The sequence below is a fragment of the Wasmannia auropunctata genome, unplaced genomic scaffold (genome assembly GCF_000956235.1).
Source record: "Wasmannia auropunctata unplaced genomic scaffold, wasmannia.A_1.0 LD335828.1, whole genome shotgun sequence".
NCBI classification, from domain to species: domain Eukaryota; kingdom Metazoa; phylum Arthropoda; class Insecta; order Hymenoptera; family Formicidae; genus Wasmannia; species Wasmannia auropunctata.
In genome coordinates, this window is record NW_012027062.1 from 1,745,282 (window position 1) to 1,752,154 (window position 6,873).

Below are 6,873 nucleotides of genomic sequence, written 5' to 3' on the forward strand. Positions count from 1 at the left end.
TTTTGGTTTCTTAGAAGCGACAAACGGTGGTTTTGTTTACGTCGCGGCTTGTCACTTTTTTCGCCAAAACGCGGATTGATTTCGAAGTGGCCAAAAATAAGCTACTGTCCCCTAAAATTTTACTACTTCCTATGTCTTATTGGCTTTTGCCTCTTCTTACGATTTTTCTCCTAAGTACCTAATATTTCCAGATCTTTGGTTAGTCCCCGTGGAGACCCGGCGTAAGTTATTCGCGTTATTTCGCTTCGCGATATCGCGCGTCTGTTTGCCTATCGAAAGTGAACATCGCGCATGAACGAGTGTCGGAAGTGTCGCATCAATCGCCTCGATCCAATTTTTGTGCTATATCTTTGTGAAATGACTATAAAAAAATCTTACATGTAAAGTGCGTTTTATTCAGTATATATCGCGATATATTGCACTTGGTAGCACTAGTTGCGTCTCTGAAGAGTCTCCGTGTTTTTCATCGATATAAAGATTTCATAAAAGCGATGCTCGAACCTCGCTCGCGTCTAATTTGCGGCTAGAGACGGCTGTAGTTTCTCTTTCCAAAAAGAGTGCACGCACCGAAATGACCGACGGCCGTTCCCGTCGGATAATTCAATCACGCTTCGTGATCTCACGTTTTTTCCGTTGAAAGTGAATATATCGCGTGCTACCGAATGTCTCGATTTTGAATTGAACGGGCAATCACCTCGATCCGTCTATTTGTTTTCTATTTTGCCGATATAAAGATTAATTGTAAGATTTCAAAAATGGGTGCTCGAGTCTTGCCGCGTTTACATCGCGCGTCTATAGCCTCTCTTTCCGAAAAGTGTACGCATAAAAATATGACCGACGGCCGTACCCGTCGGTTAACTTACGCTTCGCGTTTTCGCGGTTTTCAGTCCGTCGGAAGTGAATATCGCGTACGTGCTAACAAGTATCGAATAGAACGAACGATCATCTCGGTCAGTCTATTTGTCTTACTATTTGTCGATACAAAATTTAAGATTTCAAAAAAGAGAGCAGTGCTCGAATCTTGCTGGTGCACTCGAATGTCGCGATTAGCATATTTTTTTTTTTAAGTACGCATCAAAACAGCTAATCGTTTCCGTCGGATAATTTATGCAGCTTATGTTTCGCGTTCTCGCGGTTTTTGGTCCGACGGAAGTGAATATTACGAGTGTCGAATTGGATCAGAAGATCACCTCGATCAGTCTATTTGTCGATATAAAGGTTAAGATATCAAAAAATAAACAGTGAATCTCGCTGCTCGAATGTCGCGGATAGCGACATTTTTTTTTTTTTATTTTTTTTTTTTTTCGAAAAGTGTACGCATCAAAACGACCGACGACCGTCGGGTAATTTACACTTTGCAATCTCGCGACCTTTACAATTAGTTTGTCGAAAGTCAATATCGAGTGCGAATTAATGAGTGTCGGGAGTGTCGAATCGAACAATAACAGGCGATCGTCCCGCGTGTGTCAATCGACGCGCGACTGTTTCGTAAAATTCGATAACAACGTCGCGATAACCATAAAATAAAAAAAGAGCATAATTATTTAAGTTTATAACCATATCATGGCGATAACATCTAACCTAATCTACATTTTCTAATTTGTCCGGTCGGCTGCGTGTGACGATATATATATATATATATATGTCGTTCAAGTGCAAGTGCATTATAATGTCATTTAAAGTGATATAGTGCGATTGTGAAGTGAGTGAATCTAAAAGGACGTATACTAATTGTAAGAATACATATTATAATTAAAGAGAGGAAAAAGAGATACTCGGAATTAGAGAGGAATGAGGCGATGGCGATGGCTCGTTGACCAACGAGAGTTACTTGTTCAATATGACAAACAGAGATCAGTCGCAGTCGCGCGCGAAAGTCTTTTTTTCCTCTCTAAGATTTTCGCCGGAGAATCGAACCTCCCGGAGAGGGCCAGCGGTGCGGCGGGGCGGTTAGAAAGTAACGCGGAACATGCGTGCGACACTAGAATCCATATAACGAATAACATTCCGCTTGTCTTAAATTTACACAAATATTTTATTAGTCTTAAAAATAAACGACATCGCCAAAATTACTGATTTATGGAAGGAATATTCCTCGTGAACTATTTTATTATTAACACTCTCGTAAAATGAATAATTAATGATCTTTAAGTTTACTTTCAGATTTATCAAGAATATTAATCTATTATTTATTAATGTAATTACATATCAATCAAATTTTATTAAATTACAATGACGACCTGATATTTTGTAAATCGCGAAACGTGCGGAATTTCTATAGTTCTCCCGTGATATAAAATTTGTAGAGTGTAATTAATTTCAAAAAATTTCAAATTCCTTTTGTTTCATGGTCATTAAAATATTATTGCATTTTGGTCAACTGCGGTATTTATAATTAATGGAGTAATCGAGCTGTATCGAACACACATTGATTTTAATGTACCTCTCGATCGCATGGAAATTATCGTTAGTCAATATGCCATGTGGAATTCTCCGTCACGCGGAAGTTACGAATTCCATTAACGCGATCGATCGGGGCGCGAAACTCACCCCGCTCGGTCTTAATTCGATAATTAATTTTCCACAGTTTTCCACGTATACACATACAACGTGATTTTTCTCGGTTGACACCATAGCGTCGATGTTAGAAAGCTGATAAACGCAAAATCAGAATCGTTCCGTTTCGTTTCGCTGACTGTCGCTGGCATCGTGTCGCGAACGAAGCTGTCCCGCGAAGTTATACCTCTCTATACGAAAATGCGGAAGAAAAATCGTGCATTTTACCTTCGCTTTTTGAATGCGCCGTGTACACTGTATAGATAATAAATCATGATAAATCGTAAGTCGAAATGTGGCACATCTAGATATTCTCAGTCGCGCTTTACCGCGTGCTGTCGGTTGGTTTTGTACCAGAGCGTAATAAATCGTGTATTATTACCTTTCATCATATCACGTTGAGATTTTAAGCAGAATTCTGGTATAATGTGAACAGATATTATGTATCGTTCTCGCATTTATTATCGGCATTTAGAATCGGAATATATTCGATTGGAATACATTTGAGATTGCATTGTGCACACTAAGAAAAAAGTTATTAATTTGACTAAATTACTTTTAGTTTTTCTTTTCAGTGTAGAACATTTAATAAGACGCGCCATCTTTGTAATGAAATGTAATAAGATAAAGAATGTAATATATACAGTCGTATGTTTGAAAAAATATGATCTTAAGTTAATTTACCTATTAATAATCATTTTTTATATTATTTTATAAAAACCTGCGATAATCGTTATTTATTCTTCTCTATTACAAATAAATATAATTGTTTCTAATGTCAAAAAAATGTAAGATTATTTTTTACTGACGGTATTAATTATCTTTCCTCTTCTTTTTGACTTCAAACAATTTTAACGACGAAGCATAAGAAAATCGAACTTTATGGTAGACTGAAACGTGTTTGGTTTGAGCAATGTTCACGCCGCACGTACGCAATATGCAACTTCTACTTGAGCGTATAAATCACGACTAACTAAGTAGTAATTTATATCTAGCACTTACCGAAGTTAGTGCTTATGAGCTACAGCTTCGGCGGCTGTAACTAGCGTACGCCAGACGCGCGCGCAACGTGGGTCTTCTAGTCTTTCAAACAGATTGCCATAAAAGTTTGTAGTTATCGATATCTTTCAAGGCTTAACTATCTCGAGCAATTTCCAAGGGCGGACTAATTCGGATTTATGACTGCTGGGTGGCATGCGATTACGCCGGAAACACACGACTCCGTGGACTCCAACGGGTCCTGGCAACTTGTCACCGCCGAAAGGTACATGTGTTTACCTTTCATTACGTCGCGTAACAATTGCAGGCGTCTCCGCGATGCAAAATCCCTCCCGTCTAGCGACGCCGATGTTCCCGAAGTAGGATCAAATTTATTACCAGCCGCGCGCGCGCGCACGTCGCGTTCGCGAATCGTGCGTGTAATACTGTTAAAGTACACACCCGCTCAATCAGCACGAAACGTGCAAATCGGCCATTTCGCACTCACGGATTATCGGGATCCACTGGGCTCCAGGATATTGCGGCGGAAACACGGAAGCGCGTAAACGCGTCGACGTTATCCCTCACTTCGATTCGCCTCGTTCACCATCGAATAAACGGCATGCCACAATTCCCATCAACCCCCCTCCGATCGTGCGCGACACCCGTTCGTCCGTGTCATTTCATCTGGCAAGATTCGAACAACCGTCAATCGATTATCCGCGGTAACAGGGGGGGGGGGGACTTATATGATCATAACTTCTATGTATCCTAAACAGAAGGATTGTTCTTTGAATAATTTTCCACTTGATATATTTCGATCTATTTTTGACCAATATTTTCTCTATTAAAATTAACACTATAATATTTTGAATTATTAAAATCGCTATTGTTAAGTTAATAGATAAGTATGAATTAAGATTCGTGAATTCTTCAAAAATAAATCTGAATAGGTAGGTATGTCAAAATGAGAATAAACATACATTGATGAACAAAGACATGAGCGTAAACAAATCCGAACACTGATGAATAAAACTTTATAATTGCTATGCTTTATTGAAAAAACAGCATATAAATTCAATGCATATTATCGAGCATTCATGTTTATTCATATATATTGTGCTCTATTCTTGAAAGCAAAAGCCACAAATGTTTTTTTTTCTTTCTTTCCTTAATTTTTACAATAATATATAACAGTGGTTAATAAATATTTTTCTTCTTTTTATGTTACAATATTTATTATTATATTTATTCTTCAGGCAACAATTAAATCACTCAGGAATACCGAATTAGTATTCTCTTCCGTTTGCACGACTCAATTTGTTCATGTTCGCATTTGTTCGTTAATACATTTGTCCTCGTTCAGTTTCGTTCATTGCCGTGTATAATACGCCTTTACGATAACGTGCACCGCGCGCGTTTGTCGTTTTTCCTTGAAGAATGTCTAGGGCTTTCTTGGAAATGGAAGGGCAGCCCCACAAAGCGCCGTTCTTTCATGCAATCGGCATTTTCTACAGGCGGAGCCGCCGCGAAACAGTCCGGTAAATAGCCTCAGACCTTTCGTTTCGTTCACCATCGCATTGGCTGACAGTTGTTTTCCCAAAAGCATCGACGTCCGGCATAGACGGGAAATTGAATTTCTACCACCACACGACGCGTGCCTCCTGCTTTCATTCGGCGCCATAGCGCAGCGACGCTCGCATTGCACCCGAACGGAAACCGCGCGACGGGAAAAAGTGGACGAAGAAGTTAGAAAATACGCGGGGAGATCGCTGTCTTCCTCGGGGTCGCGCACGCAATTTCCTCACTATGCTCTTATTAACGATGGCCTGCATCGGATCGATGAAGCGTGTGTAAAATAAAAGATTTCGTTCACTTTTTGACACTGGAAACTTATTGATTAGCGTCAAATATTTATTCCATTTCGACGTAATTAGATAATTTTCGTCATGTGCAGAAACTCTTTTTTTTATATCATAATCGTTTCATTCGACAAGTCAAATCTTTGATTATGTCGTAATAAAAAAAAAAGAAATCTTTAAGAGAAATATTATTTGAATCAAATCGATATCTTTCTACAACTCTATAATATTAATATATATTATTAAAGTACTAAATTTGCAGTTTCTTAACGATAATAAATACCATCTGATAATTCAAATACGTGTCTCGTGCATTAATTATTAATATCGACAGTCCTGGCGTTTAATTTACATTCTAATAAATATGCAAAATAAATCTGCGTCTTTATAGGAATTTCGTTCGTTTACAGTTAAGTTCCCGGTGCGCGAGGGCGCAACTGGTGGCGAAAGCCAGCGGAGAGAGAGAAACGAGAAAAAGAAAGCTCGAGTGTACAAGCGAGGGACAGAGAGATGAGGAGCCGACGACGGAGATGGCGTATTTATTACATCCCGGCGGAATTGCTTGCGAGACGGTGATACATAAGTAACCAGAATTGCAAAATTAGAAATGAATATTAAGCAAGAGAGCGCACCACCACCGTCGGCAAACAAAGTGCGACGAAATAGCAGGGTACATAAATAAACTCGCGCCGGGATGGAACTTCTGGAAATTATGCCGCCGTAAAAGCTGTCATACGCAAACGTTACACAAAAGTCGGCGTAATTGCGAAATCGAGTCGGCGCCCATCGCGCATGTATATACGCTACCTTCGATTTTACACGCGTGTCCGACGTCCGTATCGAACGCTTCTCTTCTGTAGGTTCAACGAGAGTTTGTATCGCTTCACCGGCGAAACTTCAGCAAGCGCAGCGGTTGCTGTGGAATTCGGACATCAGATGTCACTCAGGCGTGGTGGCCGCCCTCGGGGACTTGAGATTTAAAACCACAACAACGAGGGTTGATCAGTGCGCGTTCGATGGATAAAAGCACGAATACCGCCACCCTCCTGTGACTGCCACGTGTTGCCTTGATTCTTATCCCAAAAATGTTTACTACACGATATCGACATCTGCACACCTACACTTTTGTATTTCTGTATTATAATTAATTAATTGTATATATCTGCACCTCTTTGATATAATTTTACTTACATTTGAAACACACAATCTAAAATTAATTATTATCTTGTACATTACTATATTTTTGTACATGAGTATCTAAGTATATGCGATGTCCAAAATTGTATTTTTCAAAAATCATATATTTTCACGATTGTTATTTAAATATTAATTTAATAAAATAGATGAATGTTTTGTTTTATATTTCGTATCAATAGCATATATTTTCATTTTCATTGTCTTCTTGTACAATTAGCCACATTGTCGTTTTAATTACGGAATCGTATATTGCTTGAATTCTACCTGGTTGAATTGCACC

General features: G+C 39.0%; 1 long non-coding RNA gene across 1 annotated transcript; it reads left to right on the forward strand.

The window, feature by feature from the left end:
- The first annotated feature begins 1,618 nt into the window (after positions 1–1,618).
- LOC105455930 lies at positions 1,619–6,556 on the forward strand. Its single transcript, XR_975184.1, has 4 exons — positions 1,619–1,702; positions 3,689–3,820; positions 5,807–6,190; positions 6,257–6,556. It is a non-coding gene; the product is annotated as an uncharacterized LOC105455930 (long non-coding RNA).
- Positions 6,557–6,873: the final 317 nt, after the last annotated feature.